The 14,801-nt window shown below is 39.7% G+C and overlaps 1 protein-coding gene across 1 annotated transcript in view; it reads left to right on the forward strand.

The window, feature by feature from the left end:
• The window catches only part of IL1RAPL1 (interleukin 1 receptor accessory protein like 1), a 1,525,014-nt gene that overhangs the window by 784,468 nt on the left and 725,745 nt on the right, over positions 1-14,801 (forward strand). The window lies entirely within an intron of this gene.

Consider the following 14,801-nt stretch of genomic DNA (forward strand, 5'->3'; position numbering starts at 1 on the left):
TAAATATAGACCTATTTTATCTGTAAGCATGCTGATAAAGTTTTAAAGATTTTAAAAAGTACATACAACACTATAACTCGATAAGTAACTGAATACATTTCTAACATAGAATAAAATAAAACACAGGCAATCATTTTCAGAAATAGTACATAGTTCATGATAGTGAAAATAATCCATGTATAATCAAATCAAATATCAAAAAATGTATCATAACATCAAAAAACTGTCCTATTATGCTACTTGAGCCAATAGTTGTCTTTTCTTTTGTACTGGATATATATTGAGTTATCATGTGTGTTTATTACTATATCTCACAAATGTCACATATTATGCATAGTTCAATATAGGGATATGTCGGCACTTCCGTGGAATCTGTGGTGGTGCACCGGGTAGGGTAAAGCCACAGGTAGAAGAAAGATGATACCCAGTGATGCACAGTAAAGATTTATTATGCCATAGTGTAGTAAAAGGATGCATTTTCGGCGTGGGAGCCTTCCGCAGCTGTCTGCCTAAGGCAGACAGCTGAGGAAGGCTCCCATGCCGAAACGTGAAAGGTTAGTATATTGAAAAATGGTAGTGTATTGAAAAAGGGTAGTATATTGTGTCACTGCAAACAGATTTAGTGCAATATCCATTTATCTTCTTTTTTACTGATGTGTGTACTACAATTGTAGGGGATGGATTGAGAGCCAGGACAGTCTTTTGTTCTAATCTTTTTTGCAAAAATGTTTGAGTATTGTTGTATTTCCCACACAACACTATTTCTATCCATATTGAAAATCCCAATTGGAGCCAAGACATACTGCAGTACATTTTAAAATGGTGCAACAATAAGAAAAACCACAGGTATCACCCAGATATCACATAAAGTGCTTCAGTGCATATACATAGACCAAGCCTCATAGCAGCAGGGGAGTAGCAGCATTAGAATTATCAAATAGAATTGACAATGACAGAGTCCAAACAATGCATTAGGTATGTACTCAACCAAACATTACAGTAGTAGGGCACAGGATACCGGAGCAACACAAAGGTTTGCCGAAAAGCTGCGTTGGGGTGGTGTGTCTCCGGTATCCTGTGCCCTACTACTGTAATGTATGGTTGAGTAGTGATGAGCAGCATTGGCCATATTCTAATTTGCAATATTTTGTGAATATATAGAGGAATGTTCGTCCTATTTTCACGAATTTCGAGAATTCTTTATATTAGCATATGTGAATATTTGCATATGCGAATATGACGAATTCTTGAAATTCGTGAATATAGGATGAATATTCGTTTATATATTTGTGAAATATCACAAATTAGAATATTTACATATTTGCATATTCGAGGAAGAAAACAGTGAGGGGGTGGGCAACTTTACTATTGGTTGCTAGGGATGTTGTTGATAACCTCTGACAAGTGTATTTGCATCATTCTAATTGGCCCACAAGTGAAAGGAAGGAATATGCGAATATGCACATATGCAAATACTCACATATGCGAATATGCGCATATGTGGAAAACGAATATTCACAATTTCGAATATATAACGAATATATTCGCAATATTCGCAAATTTGTGATATTCTTGATAAAAATTAATGTATTGTTTGTCTATGTCATTGTCAATTCTATTTGATAATTGTAATGCTGCTACTCACCTGCTGCTATGACGCTTGGTCTATGTATATGCACTGAGACACTTTATGTGATATCTGGGTGATACCTGTGTTTTTTTTTCCAAAAACAGTGAGGTGAAGTAGCCACTAGATATAAGGCACACTCAGTGAACCTGGTGGTTCTTTTATGCTTTCAACCTTTATGTTTCGTTTAGCTAGTTAGTTGACCTAAAGTTTTGAATGGACATAGAGAAAGTATACTTCTGTCAATTTTCTGGTAAAATTATGGATATTTCCATTCTCTCCTTTTTGGCTTGCTTAATGCATAGTTGTTGCTGCATTTATATTTGTATACATATTATACACTGGAAAATGACTGGAAAAAGCTACACCTAGAGATTGCTGATAAGGACCCCAAAAATTACATTAGGGTAAGATCACCAAATTAAATTGGGTATTCCATATGGACTGGATGCTTGCAAGCATGATTAAACACATGCCAAAACTTTTTATGTGACACACATATAAGGAAACATTTCCATTATGGCTACAAATCCACTGCTTGGTCCCTATAACAACAGTTGAGGGCTAAATAGTAGAGGGGCTAAGTAATCAGCTATCTGTGCATAAATGTACATATAAATTGAGCTGTCAATCATCAAATAGGACCACCCACTTGACTATTTAGCCTAAATAAATAACAAGTTACTCTGCAACTTTTCCCATAAAATCTGTCAATCTGGTCAGGATTGTTTGCTCCATAATATGATGTCTGCAGATTGGACTATATTTTCAATGTGGCAGGTTCCCTTTACTATTCCCAAGGTCTGCAGTCATTATGAGTCAATGAAATTAGCTCTGTTACCTCTCTACACCGACTGTATCTGTTGAATGATCAACAGAAGTGTCAAGTTGCCCATCATTTTTTATGACCAACCTATTATACAGGATGATGGTATTTGTATAATATGATGACCATTTGCCTGGTGTAGCCCTGTCTGTCATATTCCAAGTGCGTTTTCTAACCTGACAACTAATAGACTTATAGTCAAAGAGCGATGTACTTAATTAAACAACTTGCCATGGTGCTGATTTATCACCTCTATGTAGAGTATGCAAAGCCAAGGCAATCTTTGTGTTCCATTATCTCTTATTGACGATACCGTATTTACAGCTAACTATTGTATGGATTAAAGCTTGTCCCACACCATATTTTCTGTACTGTACCATAAATCATCCCTGGCAGTTTTATTGCAGTCCCATGCCTATAAACAAAGAACATGTAAGCGCTTCAACTTTAAATGGCTCATTTTAGGCCTCTTCTTTCATAGTTTTGACCTTCGGTCATGGTCACAATTCATTTAAAACAGCTGGGCCCTTTTAAGTGAGTACTGGAAGCCTAAGGTCACTTGTGGCTTAAGCATCCCAGGTGTGTGAATAGTAAATACTCCGTATGGGCAGTTTAACAACAGCAGGATTTATGATTCTTTCAGAAAAGGACGTAAACTGTATTGTAGTGCTTAGGCTATAATCTTGCTGAATATGCAGGAAAAGAATGGATGGCGATGAAGATATAAATATTTTTCATGTGTCAGCTGAACGATACTGATTTCTGTTAAGATTTCTTGTATAGCGGAAATAGGTGAAATTCTTGTGACAGTGTACAGTATTTTGGGCTTCTTTACAATAGAAAGTATTAGATCCAGTGGTAGAAATAATGAACCTTTCTATTGTGGTGCAGTGTCATTGATTCACAGTAACTCGCAGAATCTTCACATTCAGCTCCTTAAATTATACTGATGTCTATCCAGAAAATAAAGAAATCATTCCCACAACAGAACAGTAATGTAATATTGTCCAACTATGGAGTCGAAAAGCATCTCCTAATACAAAAGTAAAAATGAGGGGGGCTCAGACCAAAATAAATTCTGAGGTACTACCAAGTGTGAACGCTAAATACTAGGAACCAAAGAAAAGAGAACACTACAATGATGTACACCCAAATGCATGAAAAAGGATCCCAGTTTTATTGTACAACTAGACATAGACATACATTATAAAAACACTTAAAAAAGCTATACATAATCCACCAAACAACAAAGGGAACCAGGAACTGGTATCTCTATGGACTATTTGTGCAATGAACAACACATGGAATGGGCTGCTCCCAATTCCTTATACAAGTTACAAAGAATGGTGAAATAAATAATGAACAATATAAAACAGCATGCAGAGACACACCATAAATGTAATAATCCTATAATATAAAGTACAAAGAGCATATGGGCTTCTCAGGAAGTCACTGTGAGAGACAGAACGTGTGAGGTCTTAGCTGGACACATGTGCCTTTATCTTTCCATTGGGTTTCTACCTGATGATACTTGCTTACTGTTTATAGTGATCTGATGACAGCATACTTTGATCATGCCTCCAAATTCCTTCACTATCTATAGTGCTGGTTATTTACGTTAGAATTGGTGTTTAAGTATTTTTTATTTTTCAGCAGTCCATACGCTCTTTGAACTTTACATTATAGGATTCTTTATTGGGGGCTAATACAATTTGATAAAAATGTCTAACTATCTGATATTAGTTGTGGAAATTGAGCTGAGAAGCAATAGATCAATGTACAACATGTGGGTGTGCAGTCATGTCTTTCTTTCCAGATTTGTGGTACATAGGGGTATGTGATGTTGTCAGTTCAGCCTTGCAGAGAAAATTAAGGCCTCTCACATGAATTTCTATTAATTTCTATGTACATTTTTAATATAAGTTTAGGGGGAAAAATAAAATAAAGAAAACACAGCAATATTTTGTGAAAATGTGTATGATATATACCTAAAGTGCTGCATATAGACTATTACATGGATGTAAGTAAACAAACAAACACTCATGTCTCCCTGCAGGTTGGTATTTCAGCATATGGCATAGAGTTTGTCATTCATCTTATTCTTTGTGTGCTGTGATAACCTGTTGAGTTAAAATAACCCAGTAGTTTTACCCATTGTCCTTTTAGAAAACATCAAATTTTGATTTTGGTAAATGACTATTGCAATGACAACCTGAGCGCTGCTGCATGTACAGTATATAGTTGTAGTGTACAATACATGGTCTGGTATATAGGTTATGTAACATATGTCTATGCTATTGATACAGAAAAAAGGTTATCAGAAGCTCTGTTGATGGAAAAAACAAGATCCGTTTGTGGGAAAAAAAATTATAGACTCACCAATAAAAAATCCCAGTTTGTCATTTATTGCTCCACCTCTGCCTTTGATAAATGTTTTTGAGACGTAGACTTCACAAGTGATAAACAATATTGTACATCAAGCTAAATCTAGTTTTCTCAAAGAGCAGTGACAGGTTAGCAAGCATGGCACCTAAAAGCCTCAATCACTGTCTCCCTAACTGATGGGCAACCCTGTAACATGTATGCGGGGGTCAGATGGTTATGGATCCTTGCCAGAGGTCCATTTATCTGAAAGCGCAAGTGTGAATACGTTTGCACATTTAGCAAGGGCCAGGCAGTAAATACTGAAGAGGCAGGGGAGCTCGGCAAGCCAGCTCCTTGCCTCCATTATGCAGAGCTGCACAATAGCAATGGAAATATTAATGACCAGAACTCAGGAAATACTTAATCAATAAATTAGTTACCCTTATTATTTTTAAAGCTGTTCTACTGCACTTTAACCCGGTATAGGATGAACAAGCTGTTAGGTTCTCTTTAAATATAAATAAGCCTCTCCCCTAATTAAAAGTTAAATCACTTCCCATTTCCAATTTAATAAATTAAAAACACACAAAAAATAAAATAAACTCACATATGTGGTATCACCAAGTGTGGAAATTAGAGAAATTAGAGAAAAATTTGATTCGGCTAGCCGAATTTTCCGTAAAAATTAGGTTTGGTCTGAATTTATTTGTGGCAAATCTCTATTATAAACGGCTATTTCTGGCCTACAGAGAGTCTCAATAGCGGTGTAGAACACTTTACTTTACTGTAACACGCATACGGTGTGTGCTGGGTTAGTGAAATAATACTGTTATTCAGTTTGACATGCAGATTAGAGGCGTCGCTATTAGAATCACTGTCCCAGAGTTGCACAATGACAGAGCATGGAGGTGGCATCAGTATGAGGAGACCATACAAAGGCTGAATGACCCAACGGGGAGGTGGAGGCAGCGTGAGGACACCATACAGTGTCTGAATGACACAGCGTGGAGGTGGCGGCGGCACGAGAAGACATATAGTGCCTGAATGACACAGCCTGGAGGTGGCAACAGCCTGACGAGACCATAGGGCCTCATAATTGAAAGGATTAAAGATATTTTTTTAACATTTAAATTGAAGATTTCAAATACATGAACCTAAAAAGATTTATTTCATGTGGCAGCAGTATGAGGAGACCACATGGTGGTATAGTGAAACAGCTTGGAGGTGGTGGAAGCATGATGAGACCATATAGTGGATGATTAGCACAGCCTGGAGTTGGCAACAGCAAGAGGGGACCATATGGTGGCTGAATGGCACAGCCTGGAGTTGGCGGCAGCAAAAGGAGACCATACAGTGGCTGAATGACACAGCCTGGAGTTGGCGGCAGCAGCAGGAGTCCATATAGTGGCGGAACGACACAGCCTGGAGTTGGTGGCAGCATGAGGAGACCACATAGGAGACCATATAGTTGCCGAATGAAACAGCATGGAGGTGGCAGAATCATGAGGAGACCATATAGTGGCTGAATGGCACAGCCTGGAGTTGGCGGCAGCAAGAGGGGACCATATGGTGGCTGAATAGCACAGCCTGGAGTTGGCGGCAGCAAAAGGAGACCATACAGTGGCTGAATGACACAGCCTGGAGTTGGCGGCAGCAACAGGAGTCCATATAGTGGCGGAACGACACAGCCTGGAGTTGGTGGCAGCATGAGGAGACCACATAGTGGGTGAATGACACAGCCTGGAGGTGGCAGAATCATGAGAAGACCATATAGTGGCTGAATGGCAAAGCCTGGAGTTGGCGGCAGCATGAGGAGACCATATTGTGGCTGAATGACACAGCCTAGAGTTGGCGTCAGCATGAGGAGACCTTATAGTGGCTGAATGACACAGTCTGGAGTTGGCGGCAGCATGAGGGGACCATATAACGGCTGAATGACAGCCTGAAGGTGACGGAAGCATGAGGAGACCATAAAGTGGCAGAATGAGCTCAGACCTCTCGCTGCGACTCTTGCGTCCACTCGCCCCTAGTCTGCTGCGACCTCTGTCTGCACCTGAGGAATTTAGGCCTCTGCCACTTCTCTGTGCATGTCCTGGAACTTCTCTGCCTGACATACTTAGTGCGCATAAGAGGGGAGGGCAATATGCTCCACTATGCTTAAAACAGTATTTGTCTACAACACCAGCAGGTGTGTACATTTGTCTGGCCTTTCACAGTATCTAGGCCCTTAAGACTTTAACAGGAACAAAATGGTACACCACATAGTTGTGCATATGTGGTATGCACTTATGAGGGGAGTACAATGCGCTCCAGTACGCTTAAAACAGTATTTGTCTACAACACCAGCAGGTGTGTACTTTTGGCTGGCCTTTCACAGTATCTAGGCCCTTAAGACTTTAACAGGAACAAAATGGTACACCACATAGATGTACGTATGTGGTATGCACTTATGAGGGGAGTACAATGCGCTCCAGTAAGCTTAAAACAGTATTTGTCTACAACATCGCTGTGTAATACACCCACAATTGCACTTTCTCTCTCAATCTTTCTCCCATCCCTATCAATGCTTCTAGGCTGGATTTGGGCTTAAGGTGAATCGCTGCTGTAAAAATGCTTTTCTGCACAACACACACTGCTCTCTGTCCCTCTCTCTCTCTCTGCAAAAGAATGCTGAAGTGACTGGCCGCAAGATGGCTGCATCCTGCATGTGATTCAGGGTCAACCTGCCTACCCGCCTTCCCAGAGTTCCTTGGCCCATGTCCTCACATGTGAATCCGCCATTTTAGATGCCCTAGAGCCTAGACCACACTAAATGGAGTTTAATGAAGCGATTCATGCAATTGAATTGCGGCGATATTTGCATTCGTTGCGGATCAAATTTTTCTTGAAATTCTTAACAAATTCAGATCTGTCAGATTTGATTGACTCATCCCTAGTGAAAATGTCCAAACTATTAAAACATAACGTTTATGATCCATGCAGTGAATTACATAAACATAAAAAAATACTAAAATTCTAAATTGCTGATTTTTTGTCAGATCCTATGCCAGAAATAAATAAAATAAAAAGGGAGCAAAATATCATATATATGTGCAAAAGTGGTACCAATAAATACTTTACATTACAATGCAACAAATGAGCCCTCATACAGCCCCCAAAAAGTTATAGGGGTCAGAATACAGAAATTTTAAGCATATTTATTTAGTTTAGAAAGTTAGAAAGACCATGACCATGAAGTGCGCTGTCCAACAATAAAATGCCCCCAAAATTTTGGGTTGACACATTAAATAGAAGACAGGGAGGAGGGAGAGATAAAGGATAAAGCTGAAGCTTCTCTATTTCTGAAACATCATGCTGTGAGAGGGGAGCGGAGCAGAAGAGCAAAATCATCTGATTAGTTGAGCACAGTGCTGTGATGACCAAGAGCCCGCCCACATGGACAGAGAGGAGAGAAGCAATTTCTGACGGCACAGCATCCAATACATGTCTATAACTACATAACTAGTGGTTGTATAGATATGTATACCTTAAAGGGGTACTCCGCCCCAAGACACGTTATCCCCTATCCGAAGGATAGGGGAAAACATGTCTTGGGGTGGAGTTCCCCTTTAAATAGATTGTTTAAATACCCCATGTGCTATGTATACTTAGCCTGCTCAATCGACATGCCCCCTTTATCAGTCTATCCCATCTGAATAGCCAATGATCTTCATTAAGCTAGACCTCTTCATGGCCACGTCCTTTTCCTAATCCTGTCTTACCTTTCTGTGGATATTAGGATTGTTGAGCGCTCATTATTAATTCATAATAAGGATCCTCTTGCTCTGCATATTAAAGCTGGTTTACTTCAAACCTCTCTCATTAATTTTCTCTGGCTCACTTGCTAACATGTCTTCATCTAATGCTTATCTTGTGCCTGTACAGAGTGTCTTAAGACGGCCTTCTATGATCTCTCTTTACACATTATCGCTGAATGACTTCATTAATTTCTGACTCCGAGTTGCGGCTCTATGAAGAGATGATACGCACATCTAAGGCAGCCCAGTACTTCCTATATGGATTTTTAATGACTTACAAAAACACTGCAAAGAGAAAAACAAAAATTCCCTTATTACTGTGATCACACTTTACAGTTCTTCGGTACCTACAAAACCCCATTCACAGAGTTACACATTTTCTAGAGAACACAGGCCCAGATTTATCAAAGAATGTCTACGGTAGAGTTATTTTCCCATGTTTATTTGGGTGATGGGTTTGACTAGCGTGCATCTTATTTATCAAGAAGGTGCAGCAGGATGATGAATTTTGCGCAGCTCTACTGTGGTGGGAAAAGCTCTACCACATACACTTTTTCTAGGCACATGTGAGGGAGGGAAGTAGACACTTTCCCGTGTCCTGAATTTGGAAAGTTAGGTGTTTTTATTTAATTTCACAGAGCTGCCGCGGCATTTCAGATGCTACAATCAAATTTGATTGCGGTGTCTAAGGGGTTAAAGCCGGGTATCACCGTGATCGGTGATGTCTGGCATTAGAGATAGGTCCTGGTGGCAGATAGCCGCCAGGACCACACAGCTATAACCCTCGCTGAGCTCCTGAGCACGTCATAGAAGGGGAGTGGGATGCTGTCGTCCACAAGAGGTTAAAGGTTGAATTGCGAAAGGTAGAAGTGATTCTCACCCCTACTGGTAGGTGGTGTAGGTTTGCGCCTAAAAAGTACCTTTGCGCACAAAATAGCGACTTTTGACAAAAGTCGCAAATGATAAATACGTGACCACTGCATGGGCAAAAAGAAAAAGTTCTACGGGTAAGCAAAAAGAGTGAAACTGTCTATATGAAAAGATGCATAAAAGTTGCTAAATATGCTGCCTGCGCCTGAAAACATAGATAAAAAAAAATGCTCTAAAAGCAATGATAAATCTCCCCCACAATTTTTTTTTCCTCCAATGCACTTTCTGCCTCTTCCCAGATTTATGCAGTGTGCTTTATTACATTGAGTCAATTTGTGAAAAAGTCGAAGTATGTGGAGACAATTGAGAGATTTTCAGTATACTAGCCATGCAGAAGGTATATTTGACACATACAGTAGTAGTCAAAATGTTACAGTACATAATATGCCTGAATACAAAGATGAGGCCTAAGCCATATTACAGGTCTACATAATCTCCATGTTGCATGAAGTTGTAATAAGTCTTACAGGTATTTTATTTTATTTTTTTATATGAGAATTCCTTCTTTGTTGTCTTTATAAGTACCACAGACTTTAAATGGCACAGCAACAAACATTCCCAAGTACCTCCTCATATGAAAGCCCCTTACCAATGATATGTAAGGATTCTAAGAGTGAGAAGCTTAGCACTCTGATTTGTCCAGTTTGTGGATTGGTATTAAATGGGTTCTACCGTTCTGACATCTTATCCCGTATCTTAAGAATAGGGTATAAGTTGCCTGATCGCGTGGGGTCCCACCGCTGGGGACCCCCGCAATCTCGCTTGCGGCACCCCGCTCTCATCAGGCCCGGAGCGAACATCCGCTCCGGGTCTGATGACGGGGCCGGTGATCGTGACATCACAGCTCTGCCCCCGTGTGACATCATGCTCCGCCCCCTCAATGCAAGTCTATGGCAGGGGCGGGACAGCTGTCTCGCCCCCTGACATTGACTTAAATTGAGGGGGCGGATAGTGACGTCACATGGGGGCGGAGCCGTGATGTCACAATACCTCGGCCCCGTGATCGGCAGTCATCAGACTGGAGCGATGTTCGCTCCGGGGCCTGATGAGAGCGGGGTGCTGCGTGCGAGATCGCGGGGGTCCCCAGCGGCGGGACCCCGCTCAATCAGGCAACTTATCCTTTACATAGGGGATAAGTTGTCAGCACGGTAGTACCCCTTTAAGTGTCAATTATGGGGCAACCCCTTTAAATAGTTTAGGCCAAAAAATGAACTCTCTTTAAAGTGTACCTGTGTAATTGGACTATTGACATGTCAAAGTGATATGTCAAAAGTTATAAACAATGGAGGCGTGGGTGCTCATCAGCAACGTGTGCTGTCTCTGTGACACGCAAAGAGCCAAGACTCTATTCTGAAGAATTTGGACCCCCACCCTAAGATCAGACACTATCCTCCCTGTGGATAGGGGATACATTGTTTTTCTCTGGACAACCACTTCAAGACTATTCAGTAAATAATACTGTATGGATGCAGTATGTATCACAGTCAGACACATCATTTTGAATGCAGACCTAAAGTCTTGAAAAATCTTACTTACCAGCTATAGTCTATAAATAAGCATATGTATTCTAGGCATGTCAGCTTAAACTTTTAAAATAAACCTCTGTTTTAGTATTGCTTAAGTATCTCTCCAATTACAAATGTTTATCTTGTTGAAATCCCTTTAACTCATTTCTAACTACAGTACGTTCTGCAATAGAAAATCTGTTGCAGTGTGCCTAGAATGGCTGTTATCAGCCTAAATAACATCAAATAGATTTCTTCTTATTGTTGTGGCTATAACCCAAGTTCTATTTAACTAATGGTCCTTGACTCGCTGGTATACAGTGCACAAGTGCAGCCTTCGTATATGAATAGAAGTGATATTCTGTATGCATCTATTAAAAAGGTGAAAATATGTGAGGATATGTGGAGAAGTGATAAATGTCCATAGGAAAGAGAAAAACACAGGACATCATGATAAGTACATTTAGTACAGTGTGGCAGGTAAAGGTAAAAAAAAAGAATATAAGAATATATATTGCTAGTGAGTGTTCACACTGATATTCTTTTACTTGTATATGTAAGCTATAAAATAAATGATGTCATGGGCAGCATGAAACGGGTGAAGGGTGAAAACACTATGACTTACATTGAAATGTACTGGCATTTCAGAGAAATCATAGTTTATAAAAGCCACCAGTACCCAAATAACTAGTTACTGGGGGGGGTCCCCAGCGCCTGCCTGATGGTGCTGAGTGGTGCGACTCTGGCTGAAGCGGAATGTCTGCTGCTGCGGAATCTCTTTGCCGGATTCCTATGCGGAATCCAGCCTGAAAATTTTGATGTGTGAACATGGCTTTACAATTCCATTGCAAGGTGCTGAGTGGTTAAGATGGTAGCCAGAGTTTTAACCCCTTAAGGTCCAGTGGTTTTTCTGTTTTTGCACTTTCATTGTTTCCTCCAAAAAATCATAACTTTCAATTTTGCACCTAAAAATCCATATGATGGCTTATTTGTTTGCGCCACCCATTCTACTTTGCAATGACATTAGTCATTTTACCCAAAAATCTACAACGAAATGGAAAAAAAAATCATTGTGCGACAAAATTGAAGAAAAAACACAATTTTGTAAATTTTAGGGGATTCCGTTTGTACGCAGTAAATTTTTTGGTAAAAATTACACATTCGCTTTATTCTGCAGGTCCATACAATTATACAATTAAAATGATACCCTACTTATATAGGTTTGATTTTGTCATACTTCTGGAAAAATGGGGCATATGGGGCGGTATGAGGGCTCATTTTTTGTGCCGTGATCTGAAGTTTTTATCAGAACCATTTTTGTATTGATCGAACTTTTTTGGAATTTTTTTGCGCGTACGCCATTGACCGTGCGGCTTAATTAATGATATATTTTTTATAATTCTGACATGTTCGGACGCGGCAATACCACATATGTTTATTTTTATTAACACAATTGTTTTTTTTTTAAATGGGAAAATGGGGGGGTGATTCAAACTTTTATTAGGGAAGGGGTTAAATGATCTTTATTAACCATAGGGGGCTATAACACTGCACACACTGATCTTTTACATTGATCAATGGTTTCTTATAGGAAACCATTGATCAAGGATTCTGCCGCTTGACTGCTCAGACCTGGATCTCAGGCACTGAGCAGTCATTCGGCGATCGGACAGCGAGGAGGAAGGTAAGGGGACCTTCTTGCTGTCCCACAGCTGTTCGGGATGCCTCAGTGATCCCAAACAGCCCACTGAGCTAGCCGGGGTTAGTTCAGTTTCACTTTAGATGCAGCGTTCAACTTTGAACGCCGCGTCTAAAGGGTTACTAGCGCGCGGCACCATGATTAGTGCCCCACGCTATTAGCCATGGGTCTTGGCCCCTGTTAGAGGCCGGGCCCGACACACTATGACATTATGGAACGGGAGCAGACTTACGGGGTTAATGAAGGGCCCTAGTCCTGCCATCTTAAAACTCCTAGCCTTTGTCAAGGGATACTAATGGAGTAGTAAGATCCTCATGTACTGCAATATAATAATATTGCAGAGTTCTGTACAATAAATCACACACTTGTCTGTAGAAATTTCCTAGGGGGGACTTAAAAATGTTTTATACATATTGAGGGAGAATTATCACAACCTGTATAGAGGAAGAGTGATGCAGTTGCCCATAGCAACCAATCAGATTGCTTCTTTCATTTTTAAAGAAGCCTGTAAAATATAAAAGAAATGTTCTAACTGGTTGCTATGGGCAACTGCACCACTCTTTTTCCACACAGGTTTTGATAAATCTTCCCTATCATGTATTAAAAAAAAAATTCTAAATGTCCCATGTCTTCCACTTAGCATATGCTAAATAAACATATTTGATATAATGCTGTTTGGAAATGTCCAGATTATTAGCAAATAATGTTTTTATTCTTCATGGTGAATGCTGTCAGAAACAAACTAAAATACCCCATGCCAGAATTTGTATTTAGTTGTTTTTCTTGCCTCCCAGAATACACAAAAAGGGATCAAAAAGTCACATAAAACCAAAGTGATATAAATGATAACAATAGGTCACTGCACAGCAAAAAAAATACTCTTCCGCTGGTTCATTAATAGGAAAAAACCTTAAAGGGATCAGCAATGGGCGATGCTATGCTCTTAAAAAAAAAAAAAAAAAAAAAAAACTGTTTTGAGTGGGCTAAGGCTATAATCTACCCCAAACTAAATACAGCTGTAACTAGGTTTTAAAGGGGTACTCCATAGACTTGCATTGAGGAGGTGGGGCGTGACATTATGGGGGCGGGCCATGATGTCACGAGTCCCCCGGCGCCAGCTCTAAGCATTTGGAATATTTTGTTCCGAATGCTGAGCAGCAGAATACCCCTTTAATTTGGGGGTAATGTTCTGCCCTGCCTTTTATCTATATACCCAGTGGCTTGTTGGTGCCCTTTTAATGGACCATCCCCCTTCAGATCTATGACACAAATGAAGTTTATTATACAATGGTATCCAGGAATCATGTGATCTTACATTATGCGGTTCGCTAACATTTTCTTACAGTCCTCAAGATGGAGATTATTGTTAATCTATATATTTTATTTATGTTTTACAGAGAAACAAAGCTTTAAATCAGGCCAGGAATAGACAAATGTAGAACTGTGTGCGCTATTATGTTGTCCATTGTAGTTATTATGGTTTATTTTAATGAACACCTTACTTGCAAATGAGTATAAGAAGCATTTTATCTGTTCTCAAGGCTCTGTTCTACCAAATACGACACATAGAGGATCTAATGCAAGCAAATTAGATTGGGAAGGAAATGAGTAGCATGGGTCTTTTTAAGCTTGACATAATGCATCTCAAACCACTTAGCTAGTTTTAAAAATGGCTTATTAATGAGAATGTTTATGACATGGTTTCTGTGGGTTAATAAATTTACAAGAGTGAGATGATGAAATGTGTTATGTCGGTCTTTGCGTTTCGCTGCGAAAATGCTGTTTGCTTTCTCTTGTCTTTTAAATAATACATAGAGTTGCATATTCCCTACCATAATGGGTTCTATATATATGTCAGTGTGCCTGGAGAGTTTGTAATATTATATCGTTTCAGGCTGTTTATTCTACATCATCCATAGCACACTGTACAGAAGAGCAGAAGACACTAATAAAGCATATGGAAAAGAAATTCCATCGCTGAATGCAACATATCATTGTCACCCAGCATGATTGTATGACATGTCCTTTAGTCAAGTCTAACACTTTCCTCGAA

Source organism: Hyla sarda, chromosome 2, assembly GCF_029499605.1.
Source record: "Hyla sarda isolate aHylSar1 chromosome 2, aHylSar1.hap1, whole genome shotgun sequence".
Taxonomy (NCBI): Eukaryota; Metazoa; Chordata; class Amphibia; order Anura; family Hylidae; genus Hyla; species Hyla sarda.